Below are 27,793 nucleotides of genomic sequence, written 5' to 3' on the forward strand. Positions count from 1 at the left end.
CCAAATTCCCACATATTTTCTATAAATGTTGTTTTCATTGAAATGATTGCAGTTATTAATCTTCTTTGCAGTATATATTCCAGTAATCAGGCAAAGAAGATTAATAACTGCAATCATTTCAGAGTTTGATCATGGTACATTGAAAAGTATTAGATATACCTACCATTGTCTTAGTGTGAGAAATAATTATATTTTCTCTTCTCAAAATGCAAGAAATGTGGAAAATAAAAACAAAAAAAAAAAATAAGAAAAGAAAAGAAGAGGACACTTGAAGTCTTCTGTTACCTCCCGAACATGGGATGTAGTCATATACACGTGGTCACATACATTCACAACTTCATACACACTGTAGATAGAGACCAAAGTTTACATTGACTGCTTTTAAGGTATTTTGACTCTCTTTCAATCTCTCTGGAAAAGTATAAATTAAAGATTATAATTTTAAATCTTATTACACATAATTGTTTTACTACAAGAGCTTTAAACAGCAATAATAGATTCACTTAGCTAATCATTGGAGGTGCATAAATCACTTTATCTTATTCTGAGAAAGAAATCCAAGTTGGTTCATCTTGATTTAGTTCTTCTGGAACTAAAAATAAATAGGATCTTTCCATATGATGAATGTGCTAAGCGATGTATTTCCATGGAATGAAACATCCATACAGTTCAATTATTGAAAATTGAATGATAAAATCAAATGACTACATAAGAAAGAGTCTTGAAGATAACTGTGACACCATGAAGAAATCCATTATATCAGATTATTTAAGTGAAAGAACATAGGCAATCAATCCACTTCTTTTTTCTCTTCTTTCTTTCTTTCTTTCTTTCTTTTTTTTTTTTTAAGCCCTCTACTGGAAGCAGCAAGGCCAGTGAGACCTTTCTGTTACAGCAAATCATATTTTAATGAATTTATCTTTAAAATTCTAGGTCAGCACATCCTCAATTGATAAAAGAATACATCAATACATTGTTTGTGCAGTGTGTAGAGTTTGCTATCCATAATGTTTCTTTTTTGTTAATTAAATAAACTTAAATATATTTTATTGATAGTGTGTTGAGGGGAGGGGATTGGGAGGGGAAGGCTCGTTTATTGGAGGATGCTGCAGTCCTTAACAGTAAACTGCCTTTTTGACTCAAAAAAAAAAGCAAATACACCCCAGAGGGGTAGAATCCAGGAAATAATCATTTGAGAGCTGAAATCAATAAAGTATAAACAGGAAATCAATACAAAAAAATCAATGCAACAAAGAGTTGTTTTTTTCAGAAAACCAACAAGATAGACAAAATTTTATCCAAACTAACCAAAAAGAAGGGACATAATATGCAAATTAACAAAACCAACAGCCAAAAGAGGGACTCTACTATAGAACTATAGTCTTGAAAACAGCTTGGTATTGGCACAAAAATAGACAGAGCAATGGAATTGAATAAAAAAAATCCTCATATTAACCCACACACCTACAAATACCTGGTTTTTGACAAAACAGCTAAAATGGGAGGAGGAAAGCATCTTCACCAAATGGTTCTGGCACAATTGGATGATGGTGTGTAGAAGACTGCAGATAGACCAATGTCTATCACCATGCACAAAACTCAAGTCCAAATGGATCAAAAACCAGAACATAAATCCAGTCATACAATACTTCTTAGAAGAGAAATTGGGAGGAACCCTTGAAAAAATTGGTACAGGAGATGCTTCCTGAACATAACTCCAGTAACACAGACATTGAGATTAGCAATTAATAAAGGGGATCTCCTCAAACTTAGAAGCTTCTGTAAGGCAAAGAAACAGTTGACAAGTGGCACATCTACACAATGGAATACTACTCTGTAGAAAAAAAATAATGGTATCTTGAAATTCACAGACAAGTGGATGGCACTTGAAGAAACCATCCTGAATGAGGTAACCCAGTCACAAAATGTGGAACATGGTATGTGTTTGCTCATATATGGATTTTAGTCCTATAACAAAGCATCACCATCCTATAATTCACACCACCAGAGGAACTAGGATACAAGGTGTATTATAAGAGATTCATATAAAGTCCTTCATAGAAAGGGTAAGGTACAAATCCCCCAGAGCACAAGGGAAGTGGGGGGGCAGTGAAAGGAGAGAGAAGTAGAAGAAAGCGAAGGAGAGGAAAGGAAAACACTTGGGACTAGGAAGGTTGAGTCAGAGTAGGAATAGAAGACAGAAGAGAGAGAGAGAGGGAGAGAGAGAGAGAAGAGAGAGAGAAAGAGAGAGAACATAAAAGAGGGAGCCATTATTGGTTTGAAGAGAAAACTGAACCTAAAGAAAAGTTTAGAGACCTACAAGTCTGCTGCCAACTAACAATTTGAGCAACTGTGGAAAGGCTACCATAAATGCCCTTCCTGGATATTGAGATCAACAACTAACTTATCCATTGAGCCCTCATCTAATACCTATTGGAAACAGAAGCAAACACCCATATCTAAACACTGAATCAAACTAGAATCTTGATGCAGATGGAGAGGACAAGACTAGGTAGCAGAAACACTTGGAAACAGCTGACCCAAACAAGGAGGAACTGACAGGCCCCCAGACTGATAGCTGGGAATCCAGCATGGGACTGACTCAGGCCCCCCTGAATATGGGTCCCAGCCAGAAGGACTGAGCAGTCTAAGGACCTCAGATAGAAGAACCAAGATGTATCCCTGGTGCACAAAAGGACCTTGTGAACACATCCCTCATGGAGGGATAACTGCCTTAACATAGAGACAGGAGAGAAGTCCTAGTACCTACTTCAAATGACTTGTGAGATCTACATGACCCTACCTGGATGGCATTGCCTTACATGTGGAATTCGGGTTGGGGGATGGGAGGGAGGGTGGTCAGGGTGCATGTGAGGGGACAGAGAGGGTAAATGTAAGGGAGGGAAAGTGAGAGGGAGAGAGGGAGGGAGGAGGGAGGGTTAGAGAACTGGGATCGAAATGTAAAATAATAAATTAAATAAAAGACATCTGAAAAAAAAAAAAAAGACCAATAGCTGCCCACGGACTGGGAAAATATTTTCACCAATCCTACATCTGACAGGTCTGGTCTGCAAAATATATAAAAGACTTAAGAAACTAGTGAACAAAACACAAAATAATACTATTAAAAATGGGGTATAGAACTGAAGAAAGAATTCTCAATAAGGAAAATCAAAAAGGCTGAAAGACACTTAAAAAAGTGCTCAATATCCTTAGCTATCAGGGAAATGCAAATCAAAACCATCTTACCTAAGCCAGAATGGCTAAAATTATAAACACCAAGGACAATTTATGCTTGAGAGGATTTGGAGAAAGGGGAACACTCCTCTACTGCTGGTGCCAGTGCAAACTTGTACAACCATTTTGGAGTCCAGTATGTCAGTTCCTCAGGAAAATGTGAATCAGTCTACTGGCAATAACCCTCTTATGCATATACCCAAATGATTCACATCCATGCAACAAGGACATGTGTTCAACTATGTTCCTTGCAGCATTATTTGTAATACCAAGATCCTGAAAGCAACCTAGATGCCCCTCAACTGAAGAATGAAAAAAGAAGATGTGGCACATTTACACAATGGAATATTACTCTGTGGGAAAAAAAATGGAATCTTGAAATTAGCAGGCAAATGGATGGAATTTGAAGAAACCATCCTGAATGAGGTTAACCCAGTCACAAAAACAGTAACATGGTATTTACTCACACATGTATGGATTTTAGTCATAGAGCAAAGGATCACCAGCCTACTGGGATACAAGGTGTATTTTAAGAGATTCATACAAGGTTCCTCACAGAACTGGAAAGGCATAAGATCTCCTAAGCATACTGGGAGTGGGGTGTGTGTGCAGTAAATGAAGAGGGAGCTATGAGAAAATGAAGAGAGGAAAGCTTTGGGTCTAGGAAGATTGAGTCAGACAAGAAATAGACGAGAGAGAGAGAGCGAGAGAGAGAGAGAGAGAGAGAGAGAGAGAGAGAGAGAGATACCATAAAAGGGAGCATTATAGGTTTCAAGAGAAAACTAAACCTAGACAAATATACAGAGACCTACATCAGTGACTCAACTAACAATTTGAGCATCAGTGGAAAGGCTGTCATAAATGCTCTTCCCTGATAATGAGGTTGATGACTAACTTATCACTATCATAGAGCCTTCATCTACTAGCTGATGGAAATCATGGGCAGACACCCACAACTAAACATGGAGCCAAACTGGAATCCAGATGCATAGAGAGTTAACAACATCAGACTACAGAAACCCAAAGAGATTGCTTACCTGAACAAGGAGGAGTTCATGAGCCCCCAGACTGATAGCTTGGAATCCAGCATTGAACTAACTCAGGCCCCCAACATGGGTCTCTGTTAGAAGGCTTGGGCAGTCTAAGGTACCTCTGACTGTAGAACCTGGATATATCCCTGGTGCACAAAAGGACTTTGGGAGAAGAGGAGGGAGGGCCTATCCCCTACTCCAAAGGACTTGTCAGATTTAGATGACCCCTCCTGGAAGGCATCACCCTACATGTGGAGAGTGGGGCATGGGAGGGGACGGTTGTTGTGGGCCATGGGAGTGTGGGAGGGAGGGAAGGAGCGAGAAGAAACTGGGATGCATATTTAAAATAAGAAAAATAAATTAAAAAGAAAGAAAATTTAAGGCTATATATTAGGAAACTACTGAAACTTAGATTTTGAGAGAATACAAAGGGTCAGCAAGGCAATAATTTTGGCAGGGTCAAGGAGGAGGGAGATAGGCTTCCTGTTTAGAAATGGTGTCTACAAGCAGCCTTGTTTTAGTCCTGATGTTGTGTTTGGGGGGTTCACAGAAAGACCTACAAAGCCCCCAATATCATTGAAAACAGGTTAGGCTTTAGTTCGTATCTGAAAGAAAGTAGAAGGGAGGTGTAGTATCATTTTTAGTGATAGGATTTTGAACAGTAGACAGATTTTGCAGAACTTTTGGTTAGCTGCTTAAATATTGTATAAGAGAGTAGTTTGTGGGAAAGGGAAGTTCATTGTCTCACTGATGAAAAAATTATTGTTTCCAGCTTATTATTATAGCTATAGGTCAATTATAGTTCCTAAGGAGTGGCTTTGTGACCACAAGGTTGAAAGCCATAGGTATATTGCAATTTAAAGAAGGAGATGGGTAATTGTGTAATATTCTAATACTTAGTGCAGGTGAAAGTGCCATGTCTCCACACAGGGCCAGAACTATATTCTATTCTCAATGTGACTTATAGCTTCTATAACAAGCAATAAGTGAATCCATAACCAGTCATATGTTAGAATGAGGTCAGTGGGAAAAACATAATGACCTAACCATACGTGGCTCTACTCTGCTTTCTATTTTTATCACTATATGGTGTGGTTACTTGAAGAAATGGAGAAGGTATTTTCTTATCCATTTGCTTGCTACATATTCTTTAGCATAATTGTACTCTGTTTTACCTAATATCATAAAACACACATCAAAAGCCACATACTAAAACAGAATCAAAATCTTATTACCTATACAAAAAACATTACTTGCAATCCATGTAAAGAAAATTATTCCCAAGTACATCTTTTCATTGTCCTATGATTATATATATATATATATATATATATATATATATATATATATACACACACACATTAATTTACATGAAATACTAGGTATGCTAATTGTTCACTCAAGAATTTTCTTATTAATCTGCCAGAAGCAACTCCATTCTTGATACAGCAATTAGAGGATAGGGGCAAATCATTAATCGTACTCTCAAGAGAAAAATGGCTTCTGTAGTCTGTGTCTGTTTATGTGGAACAAAACACCAAATTCAAAAGTGAGTATTGTAGAATACTACTTATCATGAGAATGTAAAAAATGGAACATAAGCTTCTTAAACTTTACATAAAATTTTATTGTGTTTGAAACTGTCTTTCTAGGATATTTGTGTTTCTTCATGTCATGCAAGTGAGCTTCCAGATGACGTAGTAAGTGAGAATGAGCTATCGAGACTTAAGTGGCGGCACACAACTTTAATCCTAGCATTTGGGAGGCAAAGACAGGCAGGTCTATGTGAGTTCAAGGAAAGCCTGGTCTACAGAATGAGTGCCAGGAAAGGATCCAAAGCTACACACAGAAACCCTGTCTCAAAAAAAAAAAAAAAAGTTGAGATCCAAATAACCAAATATGTAAAACATAACTACAGGATACAACAACAAAATCCAGAGTTGAGAGCTGAAAACTTATTATTAAATTATTTAAAAATAAAAGACGTAATTTTTCTTAAATGTTTTTATTAGTTAAGCGTTTCATTCATTGTATTTTGATGGTACTCACCTTGAAAATTTTCATATTCATTTTACTGAGATTAAACCCTATTTCTTTCTCTTATTTTAATTCAACAGATCATCAACTCCAATTCTATTGTTCATATATATATATATAGGTGTGGCGAAATCCACTGGAGAATGTTCAACCTATCAATTATCAATTATCAATTATCAATTATCACACAATTAAGGAAAACTGAATCCCTCTCCCTCAGAAGCCATCTAGTATCCATCACTCTTCATTTAAATGTAGAGAACGTGAACTCCTTCCCACTTTATGCTAGAATGATGACTGGCATGATATTGTATACATTGTCTGAAGCAACCATATTTACTGTGAGCTCATATATGCATACCCAGAAGACATAATTTTGCACCAGTTCGCTCTGACTTCTTACTCTTAAAATCTTTTGATACCCTCCTCTATGATGATCCCTAATACTTAGTTAAGAGGTGTGGTGTAGATGTCCTGTTTCTTTGTTCTTGGATCACTTGAGAGTTTATGTCTTAACTGCCTTCCTACATGAAGAAATTGAGAATGTCAGAGAGCTGCACTAATCTATAAAGAGATATGAAGTTAGATAATAGCTATCTACTATATCTATTTAGCAAAATAATATTAGTAGAGTCACACATGTGTCCTTTGAGGGCCTAAATTAAGGGATGCTGGTAAGTTACCAGTAAAAGTTCTGTGGAATGGGCCTTTAATGCAATCAGGATGCATTTGGTTACTCCCATGATGTTCATGCCACAATTGTAGTCATCTTTCCACCCTGCTGTTATTATAGTTCACTAGGTTCACAGATGGATGTGACTGTTGATGACTTTTTTTCCTCCCAGAAGTCTTCTTTGTACCTTCTAGTACTATGAGAGATAACCAAAAGAGAGTAACTATACTGATAAGAACCAACTTGATTTCTCTATATTGAGTGACCAGTGTATAAAGTGTTGTCATTGCATTAGGATCTTTCCATTAATTTCTAGCAAGTTACAAGAACAGTGGTAGACATCTACCGGAAGGGGAACTTGTCTATGTTTGGGGACTGTGACCAAAAGTTGATTTGAACAGATGGGGGGTGGTATTTTAATTAAAAAAAAATTGCCTCCCTTTGTGAAAAGAGTGTAGGAAGGGAATATCGAATATCAAGTAGTAGTACCTGACAGGGAGAAAGGGACATGAACAATGAGGTCCATCTTTTTTTTTTGTAGTTGAATATTTCTCTTACTGTTCAGTGTTTAGACTTTCTTAATTGGAATTTGAGGGATACTAAGCCCAGCCAAAGGTCACTCTTCCTTCCTGCCCATTTCCCCCTCAACCTCTTATAAGCCAATCCTCAGAAATAAAGACTTCTTGTTCTTATTTTAAAAGAAAGAAAAGGACTTCATTTTTCATCTCCATCAATGATCCATATATAATTCCATAGATTTTACAGATAACCTTATTAAATCCATAAACTGAAGAATTTCTTGCTATTATCCACAAAAAAAGAGTGTAACAAGTGATTTTGTTTGTTTGTTTTTTTTTTTTTTATTCAGGATCTAGAATGACTATTTTGCCTAATAATTTTATAATTTCATTTTAATTACAGCTTAATAAAATTCAATTTGATGTACTCAACACACTCCCATTATCCATTCATCAGATAATGAATACCTAGGGGCTCTATTATAGAGATGCTTGAACACAAATTAACAAATATCTCTGCAGAAATATATAAAATCATTTTCCTTTATTCTTATGAGTACAGATTGGCTCATATGGTAGATGTTCCTTTAGATTTGTTTGTTTGTTGGGTTTTTCTTCATTTGCTTGTTTGGTTTTTTTTTGTTTTGTTTTTTGTTTTTTGTTTTTTGTTTTTTTTTGCTTCTTTGATGTATATATATATATATATTTATATATATATATATAAATATATATATATACTATTTTTTCTTATTTTACATATCAGTCCCAGTTCCCTCTCCCTCCCTCCAAAACCCCTGACAACACCTCCCATCCCATTCCCCACCCATTCCACCTCCCTTTCCAGCAAGGAACATCAAATTCTGTCAAGTAACTTGGAGTAGGGTCTAGGCCCTACCTCCTGCCTCTAGGCTAAGGGAGTATCCCTCAATGGGTAATGCACTCCAAAGTCCTTTTGTGCACTAATAATATATCCTAGTTCCACTGTCAGAGGTCCCTTAGACTTTTCAGGTCTTCTAACTGAGACCCACATTCAGGGTGTCTGAGCCTGTATAATACTGGTTTCCCAGGTATCAATCTGGGGGTCCATGAGCTCCCCCTTGTTCAGGTCAGCTCTCTCTCTGTGGGTTTCTAGAGACTGATCCTGCCCCCATTTTCTTACCACTCTTCCATCTCTGCAACTGGATTCCAGGAGTTCAGCTCAGTGTTTAGCTCTAAGTGCCTGCTTCTGTTTACATTGGCTACTAGATGAGGGCTGTATGATGCAATATAAGTTTGCTATCAATCTCAATATGAGGGAAGGGCAAATAAGGTAGCCTCTCCACTGTTGTTCAGATTGTTAGTTGGGGTCATCCTTGTAGGTGTCTGGACATTTCTCTAGAGTCAGTTTTCTGTTCAAAACTATAATGACTCCCTGTATTATGGTATGCCTTTTGGCTCTTGACCTCTCATCTATTCATCCCATGAGTCAATCTTCCTGGTACCACATGTTATCCTCTCCTCCCCTTCTCTTTCTTCTAACTCCCTCTCCACTCACTGCCCCCGCAACTTGGTCCCAGTATGCTCAGGAGATCTTGTCCCTTTCACCTTCTGTAAGGGAACTTTTATAAATCTCTTAGAATCCTCCTTGTATCTTAGTTTATCTGGCTGTGTGAATTGTAGGCTGGTGATCCTTTGCTCTAAGACTAAAATCCATACATGTGTGAGTAAATACCATGTTACTGTTTTTATGACTGGGTTACCTCACTCAGGATAGTTTCTTCAAGTTCCATCCATTTGCCTATGAAATTCAAGGATCCATTGTTTTTCTTACACTGAGTAGTATTCCATTGTGTAAATGTACCACATCTTCTTTATCCATTCTTTCATTGAGAGGCATCTGGGTGGCTTCCAGGTTCTTGCTATTACAAATAATGCTGTTATGAATATAGTTCATAGTTCTTGGAAGCAGGAGGGATGACCTAGTCACTACTCCAAATAACTTGATAGATTTAGATGATCCCTCCTGAAAGGCATCACCATCCTTGTGGAATTGGGGGGTGGGGCTATGGGATGGAGGGAGAGGTAACTAGGATACATATGTAAAATAAGAAAAAAGTAATAAATATATATAAATCAGGAATCTATTCAAAATTATAAAGCAGATGTGTCATTGGTGAGTGGTGTGAGGGAAATGTAAATAGTCAGTGGTTTGGAAGGAGATAAACCCAAAAGGTGCATTGTGTACATAAATAAACCAGCATACAGAATCCATGGTGGAGAAGTCATGGAAATTATAGCTTATATCTTATTAATTTCATTATTATTAAAGAAAGCATTTAATTTGGAGCATGCATACAGTATCAGAGAATGAGATCATGACCATCATGATGGTGAGCATGACAGCAGGTATGTATACTTGGCAATGGAGCAATAGTAAGAGCTTACCTTTTGAGACACAAACTATTAGAGAGAGAGAGAGAGAGAGAGAGAGAGAGAGAGAGAGAGAAACACAGAGAGAATTGCAAATAGTATGGCTTTTGAAATCTCCAATCTTGCCCCCAGTAACACAGCTCCTCTAAAAATCCATAGCCCTAATTCTTCCCAAATAGTTCCATCAACTTGACAACAAACATTCAAACATATGTCTAGATGGCAGCCATTCTCATTCAAACCACGGCAGCCTCCATCCTAAAGAAACCTATAATCTTTTTTGAAAGTATAAGTATGACAAAACATTTTTTTCTGGGTTCTGGAAAACTATGTAGGACATCACTATTAAATAGTGTTTCATTTTGTAATAACAAAAATATTAGAAATATAGAAAATTGTAATGATTTAAACTGGGTGGAGGGATTAACTAAGCCCATCAGCAAATAATCTTCTTGAAACTTGAACTCTTGCCACAGATGTAAGTGAATTATACAAGTGAATTCTAAAGAAACAAAAAGGGAGAAAAGAAAGTAAGACCTTTAAAAATGCTGGAACACTGTTATGGAACATTAGCCTCTTTACAATACAGGATTTTCTGGCAACATTTATTTGCATGAATTTACTGAGGATAAAAAGTGAATGGAAGAAAGAACTGGGGAACAGTTAAACTTTAGGGTTACAGAAACATAGCAAAGGCTAGAAACACAGAGGTGCCTGTGCTGGACAGCTTCTGCTGGCAGTACTGTGGTCAGAATGCAAAGGGATAGCAGAGAAAATCAGCATGGGAACAACAGATTTGTACACAAAGCCTGCCTGGAAGAATACCCTTGGCTTGTGAATAAATGCTCTTTGTGTTTCTGGCTTGGCTTTGCCTTGTCTGCTACTTAATTCAGTCCATATTTACCTGCTGGCTGTTGCCTTTTCTATACAGGCTTTCACTATTCTTTGGCAACATTCAACTGTGTATCAATACCATTATAGTGTCAGTTTAGACAGATAAAACAAAATGTTCTGTAATCTAAAGGACTGGTTGGGGGAAAAGTGTTAAACCAGGTTATTTGGCTTGTTACAATATATCTCTCCTCCTCAAGGCCTGAGGCTGTCCTTACTCCCCCTTCTTAGGGACATTTATAGTTGTCCTAACATATAATCATAGTCTGGAAAAACCATTCAATAAGCCTGTTATTACATGAGCGCAGTTATAGGTAAAAAAAATCCTATTTTTTGTTTCCTAACTGTCATAAATGGTGCATGAACTTGTTTATGCTACAAAGAAACTTCTTGGAAATGCCGGCATAATCCCTTCACCTTGAAAGGTTCAGTATACACAACAACCAAGACAAGGTGGATCTTTCATTTATTTGAGCTTTCAAATAGAGAGTGTAAGAGAAGGCAAGATGAAGCAACCACAACCAACTTTGAACATATCCAAAAACCTTTTCCAAATTAAAAAAATACTCCCAAGAACTAACCATTCCAAAGTACCATTCCAAAGGTGAAGGAAATCATAGATTAGACACAACTGAAGAAACCTTGAGCAAACACTGGAAGATTTTTCAAGAACATAATGTAGATAAAGTTGGATTATAAGAAGAACAGAATATAAACCACACAGGTAGAATAATAAATTCCCTTAAAATCCTAACAGGAGCTGCAGATGAAGCAATAGAAACAAAAGTATGGAAGAAATTGAAGCTATGTCCGAGGCCATGTAAGTCATTATCAAGTATCTGGAGATATGTATATATATATATATGTGTGTGTGTGTGTGTGTGTGTGTGTGTGTGTGTGTGTGTGTGTGTGTCTATGTATGTATAAATGTGTGTGTATTAAGCAATAGTTTTTCTAACAGGTATAGTGGCAGAAAACTGCAATATAAAAATGATAGAACAATTATTAGTGAAGGCCATCTTCCTTGACCATTCCCACGACCAAGAAAATGAGCTTTGGACAGTTTTGTCACATCATGACATGAGGATCTCGCAAATAATTGCCTACATCCCCAAATTTTCACTTTAGTTGGTACTGCATCCAAACTACATATCTCCTGATGGAATTGTAATTAATGCTTTGGCATACAAATGTTTTGAAAGACAAGTAGTCAATATTAAACATAAGTCTTCATAATAGATACTGCTTAATGCTATTCAAAGAAGAAACATTGAGCCATCCTATGAATACATCAAAAAATAAAAACAAACAATAGAAAAACAGCAAATAAAATAAAGTTATAAAAGTTGGATTGATTACAAGGGAAGTCAAACAAAGATTGCAAGATTTTGGCAGAATCAACAAAAAAGTTGGTGTTAAAATCCATTTGTTCAACACTACTTCATAAGTATTATCCAGGTAAAGGTGTAAGACAATTAATTTCCTAATCAGGGCCATGGCTACAACACTATGCCTAAGAAAATGTTTAGAGCAACTTTGAGAAAAAGTGAAGGAGCATGCAAATGAAAAGAGGCTAGTACCTTACCAGTTACATATCAGGCCTTTTAATGTGGGTTGAGACAATGCAATTTTGAGCAGTGACATTTTCTGTTTCAAACATTTAAAAATACTGTAGAGAGGATTCTGTTGACACTTTGTGGGAAACAGATGAGTGGCTGTTTCAATCACCTAGGATTGGTCTCTGCTAGGATTGGTCTCTGCTGTTAGAAAAGAAGCTATAGAAACTGTACTAATATGGGAACCACTTTGAAGGTAGAGTAAACACCATTTCCTATGGATTATATGCAGATTGTCTGGGGAAGAAGAAAGGAGAGAATTAAAGGTAACTCAGTGAGTTTCATCTACAAAAAAAGTCTGAAATTGTTTCAAATGTGATGAAGATAGCCACAGTGACATTCAGAGTATTGCCTACTACCATGTCATTTAAAAAAAAAATGTATTGATAAAAGTTTTAAACACAGAATGAAAATTTTACCCAAAGGGATGCTAATTAGCCTTTTCTTCTATCATGTAGCTGTGCTATAACTTTGCAGTAGCTCCTTCATGCCTCTTTCTCATTGACTTCTTGATTTTGTTTTTGATAGTTCTATGCTTTTGTTCCTATTAATCTGTAAATATTGGTACTAAAAGATTGGTGAATAAAGTACTTTATTTTTCCAAATCCTATGTAATAAAGTTTTATATCCTATGAGTGGATTTTCAGAGCTGTATAGAAATATACTTCCTCAGTAATAGGCTATTATTTTTTAATTCCTATTTAATAATCTATAATTGTAAAAATAATTAAAAATGAATTTGCATGTTCCTACAAATTTCTTTGGCTTGCTTTTGTGCTTGTTTCCTAGACTGAAAATCAACAGTAACATATCTGATCACATTTATATTAAGAAAGAGCAGTATTCTAGTACAAACGACTAAGCCAGAAGCTAAAATTAACTGACTACATTAGTCAGGCTTCTCTAGAGGAACATAACTGATAGGTAGAATGATGGGAGATGTCATTCTGTATATGTGTTTTCTTATTGGTTAATGAATAAAGCCCTATTGCCAATAGGAAAACAAGATAGGCAGGACTAGGAGACAAGGAGGATTCTGAGAGAGGTGAAAGAGAGGAGCCAAATTGTAGGATCAAAAGGAGTAAGAGGTCTGGGCCCTCTCTCCTGTAAGATAAGACCAAATGGGAACACTTAGATTGATAGAAATGAGTTAATATTTAAGACAGAACTAGCCAGTAAGAAATGCTAATAACAGGCCAATAGTTCCTAATTAATATGATGTCTCTGAGTGCTATTTGGGGCTGATGTGGCTGAAGGACCAGGCTGACAGGAAATTGCTCATAACAGTAGAATACATGTTAAAATATATTTACAAGATTGATTTGCAGGATACAATCTGGCTAATCTAAGTGATTGTCTTCATACTGAAGAACTAAGACTACAGTGGCTGCTCAGAGCACAAGGTTTGATCCCTCATCAGTCCAAACTGAGGAAGAAGTCAGGACGAACCCCAAGGAAGCCACTGGCCTTCAGTTCATACTGAAAAGTTAAATCAGCTGTGTTATGATATCAAGGAAAGGCAGAAGTATTACCAATAGAGAGGAGAGACACTCTCTAGCAAGAGACAAGGGAAAGCAGGCTAAAGCAAAGACATCTTCACTTAACCAAATGACTAATGCTTGCCTAATCCAAGGTGGGCTGATAGGGTTGTTTCATAGTAAATTCTAGAGGCTACCAATTTAATCAATAAATCATTAATCCAGTCACTATTAAACACCACACTAAGACAGATTTTCCTGTGAAGATTTACAGAACACTTTAGGAAAATGGATTTAAAAAAAATGTGTAAATCATGAACTAATTTATTAAATTGAAAAGAAAAGCTACATACAGTTAATGAATATTGAGACTCACCAAAAGACAAACTTTTTTAAGTTTTATCTTGAATTAACTCATACCTCTGAGCCTGTATCTCTTCTTGCAAGCTTAAAAATGATGCACTATCAGGTGAACAGGAGGTTCCTCTAACACCAGCTACCCAAACACTACTTATATTTTAACACCTACAAATATTATCTCTTATAGACATCATTCCTGATAAAACCTTTGCTTTACACAACTCAAAATGAATTAAAGTAGAAAATAAAAAACAATACTTTTTAGAACTACATTTATATTGAAATTTAAACATCCACGTGAAAGATTTACATAAAAGAATCTGACCTACAAAATATAATGTACATGAGTGAAAATTGCTTTTCTGTTTTTCATAAAAATTTAGTTTGATTGGCAGGTACAATGTGAAAACAATATGCATGTTCTGCTTTCATTTAGATTCAACTCTCATGTCACATTAGGCTATATATTTATTTAATATATTACCACCACAATAATCAGTTCACAACATATCAGGCCTATGCCCTTCTGTGGTATAAACAAACAGATGCCAGAATAATGATTTGTATTGTTGTTGTTGTATCCTTTTTTCTATCATGCCTTAATGTAGTTGAATTTCCATACTTTGAGAAAAATAGAGGAAATAGATACCATGCCTCAGCATTAGAATTCACACAGCATCTCTCTTAATATAAAATAGGTCTGCTATCAATGAGATTAATTCAGGGAAATACATAAATTATTTGGAACTTCTAAGAAAGGGATTTATTGTATTTAATTAATTGTCCACATTTAGTTATAGAATGTGTGCTTTTAATTATCTCCCAACTGCCTATTACATATCTGGTAATCTATTACATATAATGGAAATACAAATAGATAACCTTTCATAAAATATAATTGGACATAAAAATTTTAACTTCTTGTTCTAGGATTTCATGAAAGATAAGCATCAAAATAGACATATATGTAATGTGGATATGTGGCCACAGTTACGACTTTCTTTAGCATACATGGTGCTTAAAAGAATTCTTTTTGGAAAAGATAATTTGGTGTTATTCACCAAAATGTTCCATCAAAATACCAGAGTTACTTACAAACATTGAAAATAACAGTTCCTGTGAAAGAATGTGTATTCCAGGTTATTAGTAACTTAATAAGCCATTTGACATCATTTGAAAGAAAAAAAAAGAATCTTTAAAAAGATTTTTGGACTTGGTGTCACAGATATTTTTATTATTATGTATATTTTTGTTTTTTATACATCCTGATTTCAGTTTCACCTCCCATTTTTTCCCATCGCACCTCATCTCTATCCCAGGTCCATTCTTCTATTGTTTCCCTTCAGAAACGAGCAGGTCTCCTAGGAATATTCACTGAAAACAAAAATGACAAGACTAGGCACAAACCCTCATATAAAGGCTGGGTATGGCAACCCAGTACGAGAAAAAAGTGTCTTAAGAACAGATTAAACAGTCAGAGACACCCCTATTTCTACTGTTAGGTTTCCCACAAGCTAACAATTTTATATATATGAGACACACACACAGAGAGAGAGAGAGAGAGAGAGAGAGAGAGAGAGAGAGAAAGAGAGAGAGAGAGAGAGAGATGGGACCCACCACAGACCTATGCAGGCTCCATTATTGCTGCTTCAGTCTCTGGGAGGCCCTGTAAGCCCAGCTTTATTGAAGTCTGTGGGCTTTGTTCTCCCAAGATCCTACATGCCTCTGGTTCCTTCATGTCTTCTACCCTTCTTCCACAGGATTCCCTAAGCTCTAAGGGAGGGACCTAATGGACATATTCAATTACATCTCTCTCTTCCCCCACCTAATGTTTGGCTGTGTGTCTCTGCATCTGCTTCCATAAGCTCCTGATTATGACTGCATTAAGCATGGATCTATGAGTATGGAAGAGTATTGATAAGAATCACTTTATTATATATGTTTAAGTCACTGGTTTCTAGTCTATCCAATCTGTTTCCTGGTTCCACGAAATATAAAGCAAGGCTCCCTTTCATGGTGTGCACTTCAACTTCACCCAGTCATTAGTTGTCCACTCCCATAAGTTTCTGTATCTCTATTGGCTCAGTACATCTTTTACATTAGATTATAGGTCAAAGATTTTGATTCTGAGTTGGTGCCCATGTGCCACCTCTGGAAGCCTTGCCTGGTTACTCAGGATGGCCAGTTAAGGCTCTGGATCCTCTATTACAAGAATTCTTCCTTCAGGTCATTTTGATAGAACCCAAGACCAAAAAAAAAAAAAAAAAAAAAAAAAAATACTGTGTGTCTGTGATTTCCCTTCTTAGCAAATACCTTAAAACTGTTACAGCAAATAAATTTTTCATTATGTGAACTTAAACTAAAATCCTTAAAATAGAAACAAAAATGAAGAACTAAGATGTAAGGCTTCTGTCTTCAAAACCACTGTGCTCTCCAAGTGCCAAGTGCTCAGACTGTGAAGGAAAGATGCAAATAAGCACAGAGATGTTACATACGAACTTTACCTCTTGCTGTCATCCTGTTCTTTCATGAGATATGACCCCTCACCTGCTAGTAGCTCTCAGGAAGACAGACAAAAAGAGAGAGAGATCAGTTGAAGCCTGCTTCATCGTGACAGGTGAGTCTGAGTGGCACTTACAATGCTGTTACTAATTTATTAAGTATTCCAAAGTTAGAATTTAATCGAAATAATCTTGTCACATTATCCATCACCAATGTAGAAGAGAGTGACTTTTCTTAAAGAGCCATTAAGTACAGCACCTTAAGGCTGACTTTTACTTATTTAGGTATGACACAATGGACTAGTTCCGTTTTAATGACTTGGATAATTGTGTGACAAGTAATAAAAAATGTGAGTGCCCCAATGCCTAGTCCAAAGAACATGCTAAGGTCTACTAGCTAGGTGACTGAGAACCTAGCTCAGGCTAGATTTATGTCTAGCAAGTTAGACTGATGTTGAAAGTGAGAACTTCAATTGAGAAAACACCCCAGAAGACTGACATCTGAACAAGAATCTAGAGTGTTTTCATGACTAATGAGTTATGTGGGAGCATGAACTCTTTGTGGGCAATGTCACCCCTGGGCTAGTGGTCCTCACTGTTCTAAGAAGCTGATAGAGAGCAATGAGAAGCAAGTCAGTAAGCAGCCCTCCTGTATGGCAGATGCACCAGCTCTTGTCTCCAGGTCCCTGTCCTTTTTGATTTCCTGCTTTGATTCCCCTTATCAATAGAGTGTGATCTGCAAGTTGTAAGGTAAAATAAACCATTTCTCCCCAAGTTGTTTATACTCACAATATTTTATCACAGCAATAAAAACACATTAACACGTTTTCATAAAACAAAAGCATGTTTCTTCCTTTTATTTCCTCACATGAACAAATTAGTACCTGTTGGGATTGCTGTGGTAGACCTGACTATGTGTTACGGAGAGGATTATGTTAGCATTTGAACTTTGGGTTGAAAAGCTGTTGAGCATTCAGAGCTCTGCAGGCTGCTTTTTGGTAACTTCCAAGATAATACTGAAATCAGAACAGGTTATAGAGACTAAGATTGGGAAATTGCAGAAGAAAGAATGAGAATCCCTAAAAAAACCTGTCTGCACAGTACTTTCTTTAATGTTTGCTCAATTTTAATCTGTATAGTTGATAATAGTTTTTCTTTCTTTCTTTTTTTTTTAAACAGACCAACCAGAGTTTCCCCTCCCTCCACACTCTTCCTCTCTCCCCCACCTCCTCCTAACCCACATTTATCCACTCCTTAACATGAGAAGCCTTGCCCTTTCATCAGAGCCTTTCAAAGTTTGGATTAAGAATTGTGATTCTGGTCAGCTGGACATGATAAGTTAGCTGAGATGATGAAGAGACCAGCACCACTATAGGGGCCTTCAATGCTGGTCAGCTAGGCCTGAGAAATCACAGACAATTAAAAAGAGACCTGCATCCCTAGGAAGAAATATTCTGAAAGTATTCCCTCAGTGAAAGTATTCCCTCAGAGCCAGAGCATGTTAACTTTGGGCAGAGGGTGCAATGGCCACATCTCATGCAGACTGTTGAGCTTAGCAATGTCTACGACAGGAGATATTGGTTTGGAAGTGTTGAGAGGACTTCCATGAAGAGCAGCAGAGGCATGGAACTGTGTGGTAGGGCTGGTGTCCATGGAGAGAACCTTGGAGAGGCCATGGATGAAAGTGCAGACTCAGTTTCAGTATAGGGCCTAGTATTGAGAGAGGTTGAGGCTTGAAGTTCCCATAATATGCTGCAGAGTCAGTGTCCTTGAGGAGCCAAGGTGAGGCTATTGGAGAAGTTGCAGCCCATTTATAGAGACCAAGCAATTTTGGAAATTACAATACATAGGTGACAGAATACATGCTTTAAGTTTACTTTGATCTAATTGTAACTGTGTCATGGTTCTTCCCTCTTGAAATAAGAAAGAAGGAAACTTATGTTGACAAAATAGATTTGGATTTTTTTTTTTTTTAGAGAGAATTTTATTGTTTTACAGAGGCTGGATTGTCAAGTGTTTGAATTATTTTAATAATTGGGAATTTTAAAATTTAAAACATGTTTTATATTGTGTAATTGATGTCAACATAACACCTTGGAGAAAATAAGAAAGGAAAGATCATGGTTTGGTAACAATAATTTTGTGTATCAAATTGACAAGGGAGCAATTTTACTGGCTAGATTTATGCCAGTTTTACAAAAGTGTGAACTATTTTAGACTATGAAAATAAATACTCTTACAAATTTGTCTGGAAAAAACATGTGATGCATTTTATTAATTGCTTATTGCTGAAGGAAGGCCCAGCTAACTCTAGACAGTATGACACCTGGGCTGGTAGTAACTACTGGTAAAAGAAAGCACGCTGATCAAGCCATGGGGAACATTCCAGCATTCCTCCATGGCCTGTTTTGGTCCTTACTTCAGGTTTTTACCCTGTATGAGGTCCTGCCCTGACCTCGCTCAGCAATGGAGTATTAACCAAGGGTTTTAAGCTGCAATGAACACTTTCCACCTTAAGCTGTATATAGTTATGGTATTTTCACTGCATGTGTCATTCCTGTTAAGAGAAAAATTCCTATCTATCTTTAACTTCTTCCTTTCTAAGTTTTAGTGTCCTATGTAGTGAGATAGTCCTTCTGTGGCACTGACCACGCCCATTGGTGGGTGGAGCCATGGGTGGAAGTGACCTGTGGAAAGAGGTGGGAGAGAGAGCCAGGAAAAACTCTCTTGCTGGCGTGACTCAGACAGGAGAGCATAGGGTGGAATTTCCTGGTGTTCATCTGTCTAGGTTGTAAGTTATTTCTCCCTGAATAAACATCTATTTGGCTTATTTGTTTATCCTGATCCTTATTTAACCACGATATCTGGTGTCAGAAGCGGGATTAGTATTTTCAAGGGACCTGAGTTTCACCCAGGCAGAAGGCACCACTCCCCTCCCCCACCTTCCCCAACGGGCAGGGTCCCTTGCCTAACCAGGTGGACTCACCACAGCTTTGGGATAGTCCTATGTTAAGCAAAAGCCAAACTATAAAATAACTGTTTTCATATGATGACAAGGTGAATATGCATCTCACATAAGCAGGGCATATTATTGGGTACAGTATCACACAATTTTGATAAAATGTAAGTCAGTGTTTGCAATAGAAGAAAAGAAAATGCAGAGATATACATAAAATCTCAACATTTAGAGATCCAATTTATCATTCCTCACAAAGGCATTAGTGTACTTAACAGCACTGTGTTAGTTTATGACTCAGTCATTGAATTAAGGTGAAATATTATCAAACACACACACACCCTCTCTCTCTCTCTCTCTCTCTCTCACACACACACACACACACACACACATACACACACAAACACACACACACACACACATACAGACTCACACACATACACTCAAATATACATGCAATGTCTTGTTACTTTTTTTAAAATCAGTAAATATATTTAACACATTTTGATCAAAAAGTAAGAAGTAAATGACTGTTGAAATAACTATAAAGTGAAGATTCCTTTTTAAGAAAAACTTCTAATTGAAATATCAATTTAATCTCAGTGGTAGTTAAGACAAAAGATACCTCCCAAGAATATGAACATCTCTGTGAGCTGAAACTTCTGTGTCAGACAATTTGGATTAAGATACTTGCTCTATCATACAATTGTTACTAAGAGAAAATACAAATTTGGGTAAAATCAATAAAACAGAACTCTATCAGTTAGGCTACGTGTTATTCTGAGATTTTGTTTGGTTTGGCTTTATTTGCTTTTGTCTGTATTGTTTTAAATCAGGGTATCATGTTCCTCAAGCTGCCCTTAAACCTTTTGGGGGATAATCTAAGATTCTTGGTCATTCTGTTTCTATATCCTAAGAGCTGGATCATATGTGAACCACATTTGATTTATAATTACTCTGATAAATATGAGACATTTAGATAGCTAAGAGGCAGTTTTAATGGCATACTTAAATAGTACAACAGAAATCAGAAAACAGATATTGAGGACCTAAGGATATCAAGTTACATTAATGATTGTTGGGGATGACCATTACACCATGGGGGAAAATTCCTACTTAAATCTCAAAGAATATTCTATTATATTATATATATTATTATATTATATTCTATATATTATTATATTATATATTGTATATATTATATTATATTATATATTATATTATATTCTAAATAAGAGCCAACTATAAAACATATAGGTGAAGTCTTGCATACTTAGTTTCTTTATTTTCAAAAGGTTTTGACATTCGTGTAGTGCAAAAAATAAAAGAACAAGAGACAGATATTGTGGTTCAAGCTTTCTTCAAGTTGAAGATCAGAAAAGCAAAGCCATTGGACAATAGCTCTCATAGTACCTCAGACTGAAAGACAATCCTGGCTCCTCAGCTGTAACTTCTCTTCAGGTTGGCTGGAGAATCCTGAGACTTCAGTATCCTCCTATCTTCAATGTGGCTGGAGAATGAATCCCTGATACTGAGACCATGCTCCTGTCTTTTATACCACCCTAATGCTGGGATTTAGGCACGTGATATCAGGTGCTGATATCATCTTTGTGTGAGCTGTTCCTCTTGAGGACTGGATCAATCTTGGGTAGATCTGGCTGGCCTTTTTGTCCTACCTCTTAATCCTGAGTCCTAGAGTTAAAGCTTTGTACCACCACCTCCTAGCTTCTGACTTCTGGAATTAAAAGTGTGTGCCTGGCCTCTATGCCTTGTAGCTGACTCTACTTCCTGAATCCTCAGGCAAGCTTTACTAAATTATAAATAATATATCACCACACATTCAGCACCTTAGCACCCTGTCAAGGCTTGTGAATGAAATAAACTTGAATGGCAGTCCAATGCCTCAAAATAGATGGTGACCTGGTCATAGCAAAGCAAACACAGAATGACCATGTGACAGTGACCTACAGTCAGTTTCCAGGGCAGTGTGATGGTGACCTACAGTCAGCACAAGGAGCACTCAGCTCACAGTGTGGACAGTACCCATCTCACTATTACACAGATATACTTACCAGCACCAATAAATCACATACATAACAGCTAACACATTTACCCGCACCATGTATATGAAAAGGTTAAAGCTACTGCCATTTGTTAATACTCTCTTTCTTAAAAATTTAGAACATTTTTCATAGAATTTATAATATTTCATGTGCAAACATTTTTCCCTTAAAGCATAAAACCACTCTAGATGAGAGAGGTTTTATTGCTTAACTTTAACATGATTAAACTAAAAACTCTTTCAATTCATCTTGCAGAATGAATGTGTTCTTCATAAATATAATAACAAATACATGTAACTTCTATTATATTTTGGAATTCACATAATATTACTTTTAGAATGAAGTTTTATACACACAATAAATTAATTCCCCAGATTGCTTTGTCTGGGTAGAAAATTTGTTCGTGTGGTACCAACAAAGAGACCAATTTCATTAATAGAAATGTATTAAAACACATTTCTTTAATTACTCTTAATATGATGGCATTCCCCTTATAGCCTATTTACAGCTGATTTCTCTTCTAAATTAGTTTAAATGTCTAGGTATGATCCATTTGTTATTATCAATCAATCAATCTCCTATACATCAAGAACATTCCAGATGTGCTTGTTTATGCCTCATTTATACCTGGTGGCCAGGAATCATGTGTTTATGCACCAAATGGAACATTACCATTTAATTATTAATGACACATCCCTTCCAAATGCTTATGCCCCACTTGCTTCTGAAGGTTCTAGTCACCTTTATGTCTAAATGTAAGGTGTTTAAAAAGGAAGATAAATTGCTTTGTGAGATACTTTATATTTCTAATTTTCTGTTTTTGAAAATATATCATTAAGCTATTGGATGATACATTTAATTTAGCCTTTCTTTCTGGAAACTATACCTCTGTTCCCATATGGTACACAATTCCTTTAGATGATAGGTCAGAAAAAAAGACTTCTAAGACCTTCACAGTTCACAACAGTTTTATGTGAACCTGGGAACAGCCACTGGAGACCACTGCTCAAGACATCCACTCCTACTTCACCCCTCTTTCTCCTCTGAACCTCATTGCTATACACACTGAATGAGTGTTTATAATCACAGAACATACAGAGAGAACTTCCCTCTTGGCATGCTGCATAAAATAGATATAACTGTTTCATAAGAGGATTGGCTATGAGTGGAAAGGGAGAACATCATCGATGTTATCACTCTAAGTGCTAACCATCAAGGACATAGGATACAGAGGTGTGTCAGGTAATGGGTTGCCATCAACATCTCCCTTCCTATATTGCATCTTACGCTACTGATGTGTGCATGTAATTTCTTAAATTCTAAACTCTACCAAACAATTTTTGAGAGAAAATTAGTTTAAATATTAGAAGTTTTAGAAGGTGAAACCTGGTAGATGAAATCATCTATGTTGATTATTAAAAAAGTCATTCTGATGTCAACATAAAACTGACTTTTCTGTTACAAGAAAAATCCATAATTATAAAAAAGAAAGCTGTGCACATCATCTTAAAAAATACTAATTACTATGTTACCACACGACTAAGTATTTTTCATGTTCCCACTCCTTACCTCTTAATATCCCTTCCCATACTTATTTATTAATGTTAAAATTCCTCTACTCTCACTCCACTCAGCTACTTCATATGATAATTCTGAACCAGTTGTTCTCAATCTTTCTAAGTCTGGGACCCTGTAATAGAGTTCCTCAAATTGTGATTACCACCAAACAAAAAATTATTTCCTTGCTACTTTATAACTGTAATCTTTCTCTTATGAATTATAATGTAAATAACTGATAGACATCATATCTGATATGTGATCCTTGTGAAAGGATTGGGTGAACCCCTACAGGTTGAGAACCAGTGATTGAAGACTAATTCAGGGGCAACATGAACTTCTGCTTAACTAACCTCCAGGCAGGACTCCGTGGTCATACCCTAGCCTCATTGAAGAAGCAAGCACTCATTTCATTATCATAATCTACAGTACTATAGTGCTAGTATCAAAAGGTTTTATCCTAGAATATCAAATAAATATATTGCTACCATATGATATAGATAAATATTATCTTACTTTCTTTTGTTGGAGCCCCATCTTTATATGTAACTAACTAACCCAAGACTGTACCTTATGCTTTGAATCTTTGCCCTTGCTTTAAATAGTTTCTAGAATGTTGTTGATCCACTGCTGTTTTTTCATATACTAGAAAATAGGCAATCTGGGGCTGTGGTTCAGTGGTAGAGATCTTATGTACCATATGTAAGGCCCTGGCTCAATCTTTGGCACAGACACAAAAATAAAAGCAACAGAAATGGCATAATTCTTCTTGATTCACTGTAGAACCAAAGTCATGAAAAACTTAAGAAATAACAAGTAGCTGGTGTTGAAACAGAATTGATGACTTTTGATGCTAAAACTTGATGGTGTAGGTTTTGATGCTGCTACTGCCCTACTTCAGCATCCTTTTTCTTCTTCTTCTTCCATGTAAGGACATCATTGAGACTATTACCTGACATATGCCCAACTAGATCCATTAGTTCTTTTCTGAAAACATGGCCATTATGAGAATTAAAGATGAGGACTGGGTACAAAATTAGGAATCCTTATACTGGAATAGGAGTTGGCATTGGAAAATAGTTTACCAGAGTTTCATTTACGAGTTCTTGTAATTGGATTGGTGGAGGCATTACTAGTATCTTAAATAAATTTGGTAGTGTTCTCCATATATAGATATACTTCCATTGTCAATGAGTGTAAACTAAATCATACAGATGCCAGTTCTAAAATGTCAAAATCAGAATGGATTATGAGAATATAATCCATCATCAACATTGTACTCTTGGAATACACATCTACTCTATAATTATTTAAAAAATGTATGGAAGAATTTAAAAAGCATACATACATAAGAATTGCATAAGCATGAACAATTGTAATAAGATCATGAAGAAAAGTTGAAATTATTGGCAACAGGATGAAGGCAGCATGTCTTGTCTTATAGCTAGACAGAAACTTAGAATCATTACTGAGTCAAGCAGACTGAAAAATAATTATATTGAAGGAGGATAATAACAGATAGCAATTTGGAAAGAAATAGAAAAAAAATTCCTCTGATTGAAGACTTGTGAAGTGTCCTTGATGATACCGCGACATTGTCACCTGGACATTCTTCAGACATTTTGCAAGTTCAAGTCCTTGGAGTGAATAACAATATACATATGTTGTTAAGTGTCCACAGGTATATTTGTACTAAACTATGTGTGTTTATTTACATTTATAAAAGTTAAAATCAGATGATTATTAAAATTCCTGAAAGGAAAAAGAATGAGCAAAGAAAATTTACTGGCAGATGTTGATGACTAATAACTCTGAAACTTTTGATTAATTTAAATTAAATTCCATTATTAATTAAAATCAAATTAATAAATGAGATTTTCTTAGAGATTTTTAAAGTGTTAATTTATTAACTCATACAATTAATTGCTAATTGAAATTTTGTACACACCTATGCATCCTTATTTTTAATTAATTGTGATGTATCATCTAAGGAAGTATTCAGGATATCAAGGAAGATAGCATACAAGGACATTTAGATTGAGTTTTTTTAATGGATCTAGAATTAAAATAATTATGAGTTTTTCAATAACATGGACTGTTCTGTATACAATGAACTCATTAAATTATTGTATTGATACTATATATGTTGTTGGTTTTCTTTTAATCTTACTACTCTTTGCTCTTTAGGGTCTTATGGTGGGGATGCCACTATTCTCCAAAATAAATTATAGAGTCTTAATCTTAACTATGAAAGCTCAGCCTTAGCTTTGCTTGTTTCTTGCCAGGTTTGATTTACTTAAATTATTTCATCAATTATCTTTTATCTTTCTCTATTTCTGGATATATGTTCTTTCCTTCTTTTTTTAATTATTTATTTTTTATTTTACATTTTACATGTCGATCCCAGTTCCCCCTCCTTCCCCCCCTTAATTGCTCCATGCCTCCTTCTATCCCTCTTACCCTCTTTGCCCTCTCAAATACACCCTGACCACCCTCCCTTCCCATCTCCCAACCCCAATTCCAAATGTAGGGCAATGCCATCCACAGGGGTCATGTAAATCTGGCAAGTCATTTGAAGTAGGGACTAGGACTTCTTTCCTCTGTCTAGGTTAAGGGAGTATACCTCCATGGGGGATGTGTCCCCAAGGTCCTTTTGTGCACCAGGAATACATCCTGGTTCCACTGTCTGAGGTCCCTTAGACTGCTCAGTCCTTCTAGCTGAGACCCATATTCAGAGAGCTGAGTCAGTCCCATGCTGGATTCCCAGCTAACAGTCTGGGGGCCATTAGCTCCTCCTTGTTCAGGTCAGATGTCTCTATGTGTTTCTGCAACTTGGTCTTGTCCTCTCCCTCTGCATCTGGATCTAAGTTAGAATCAGTGTTTAGGTATGGTGTTTACTTCTGTTTCCAACAGGTACTAGATGAGGCCTCCTTGATGGTAGATAAGTTAGTTGTTGATCTCAATATCTGGGAAGGGCATTCCACAGTTGCTCAAATTGTTAGCTGGCAGCAGGCTTGTAGGTCTCTAGACCTTTCTTTAGGTTCAGTTTTCTCTTCAAGCCAATAATGGCTCCCTCTTTTATGTACTCTCTCTCTCTCTCTCTCTCTCTCTCTCTCTTTCTCTGTCTCTCTATTCTGTCTTCTATTCCTACCTTCACTCAACCTTCCTAGAGGCACGTGCTTTCCTCTCCTCCGCTTCTCTTTCTCTTGTTTCTGTTGCCATGTTTACTATAGTTATCCTACCTATCCAAGTACATGGGAGATGCTTCCATTTTCTGATATCTTGTTTAATTTCTTTCTTTAGCACCACACACTATTTATTATATAGGTCTTTCACATTTTTGGTATGCATTTCCCCAAGATACTTTATGTTGTTTGTGGCTCCTATAACCCACAATGAAATAGAACCAGTCATTGATAGCCATCCCACCTAAAATGCCCAGGGACAGATGCTTCAGTGCAGAATTCTACCATAAATACAAGGAAGCACCAATACCAATATTCCTCAAATTGTTCCACACAATAAAAAAAAAAAAAAGGTTCATTGCCAATCTCTTTCTATGAGGCCACAATCACCTTGGTACCCAAGCCTCACAAAGACTCACCCAAGAAAGAAAACTACAGACTAATACCCCTGATAAACATCTTTGCAAAAATACTCAATAAAATACTGGCAAACTGAAATCAAGAGTATATCAGAGAAATCATCCACCATGACCAAGTAGGCTTCATCCCTGGATTGCAGGGATGGTTTAACATACGAAAATCTATCAACGTGATCCACCGTATAAACATACTGAAAAAGAAAAACCATATGATTATACCCCTAGATGCTGAAAAAGCCTTCAACAAAATTCAATACCCTTTAATGATAAAGGTCTTGGAGATATCAGGGATAACAGGATGCATTCTGATGCATTTCCCCCACTTGGCAAAAATGAGCTCAAACCATCATGGTCTACATTGCATATCTCTCAAAAAAACAAAACAAAGCAAAAAAAAAACAAAAACAAAATCAAAACTATCTTCCAATCTCGAAAGAGGGAAGAGTTCACAAGTATTTATTCTTGAGTACTGTATTTATTCTTGAGGAACCCCTGCCTTCCACCTTCTATGATTTACACTTCTGTTGACCTATGTTAGCTGTTGTTCTAAAAATCTTTTGTTTTTGCCCTGACACACCTCACTGTTTATTGTATGTAATTCTTACATTAATATGACAAAACTTTGCAACCACAAAAAAGCATCTATGAGATATTACAATTGCTATTTCAGAAAATGTCTTCCTCTATCAACTTTTATTTTATTTGAACATGATTAAGATTTTAATTTCAAGATTTAGTTTGAAAAAAAATATTACCATGAGATGGGGCAGTAATTAAAAGGGTTTGTTGTTCTACATTTGGAAATTCATAGCTTTTCGTAACTCCAGTTACTGTAGGGCTCTAACATTCTCTTCTGGTAAGT

The sequence above is a fragment of the Phodopus roborovskii genome, unplaced genomic scaffold (assembly GCF_943737965.1).
Source record: "Phodopus roborovskii unplaced genomic scaffold, PHOROB, whole genome shotgun sequence".
Lineage (NCBI taxonomy): Eukaryota > Metazoa > Chordata > Mammalia > Rodentia > Cricetidae > Phodopus > Phodopus roborovskii.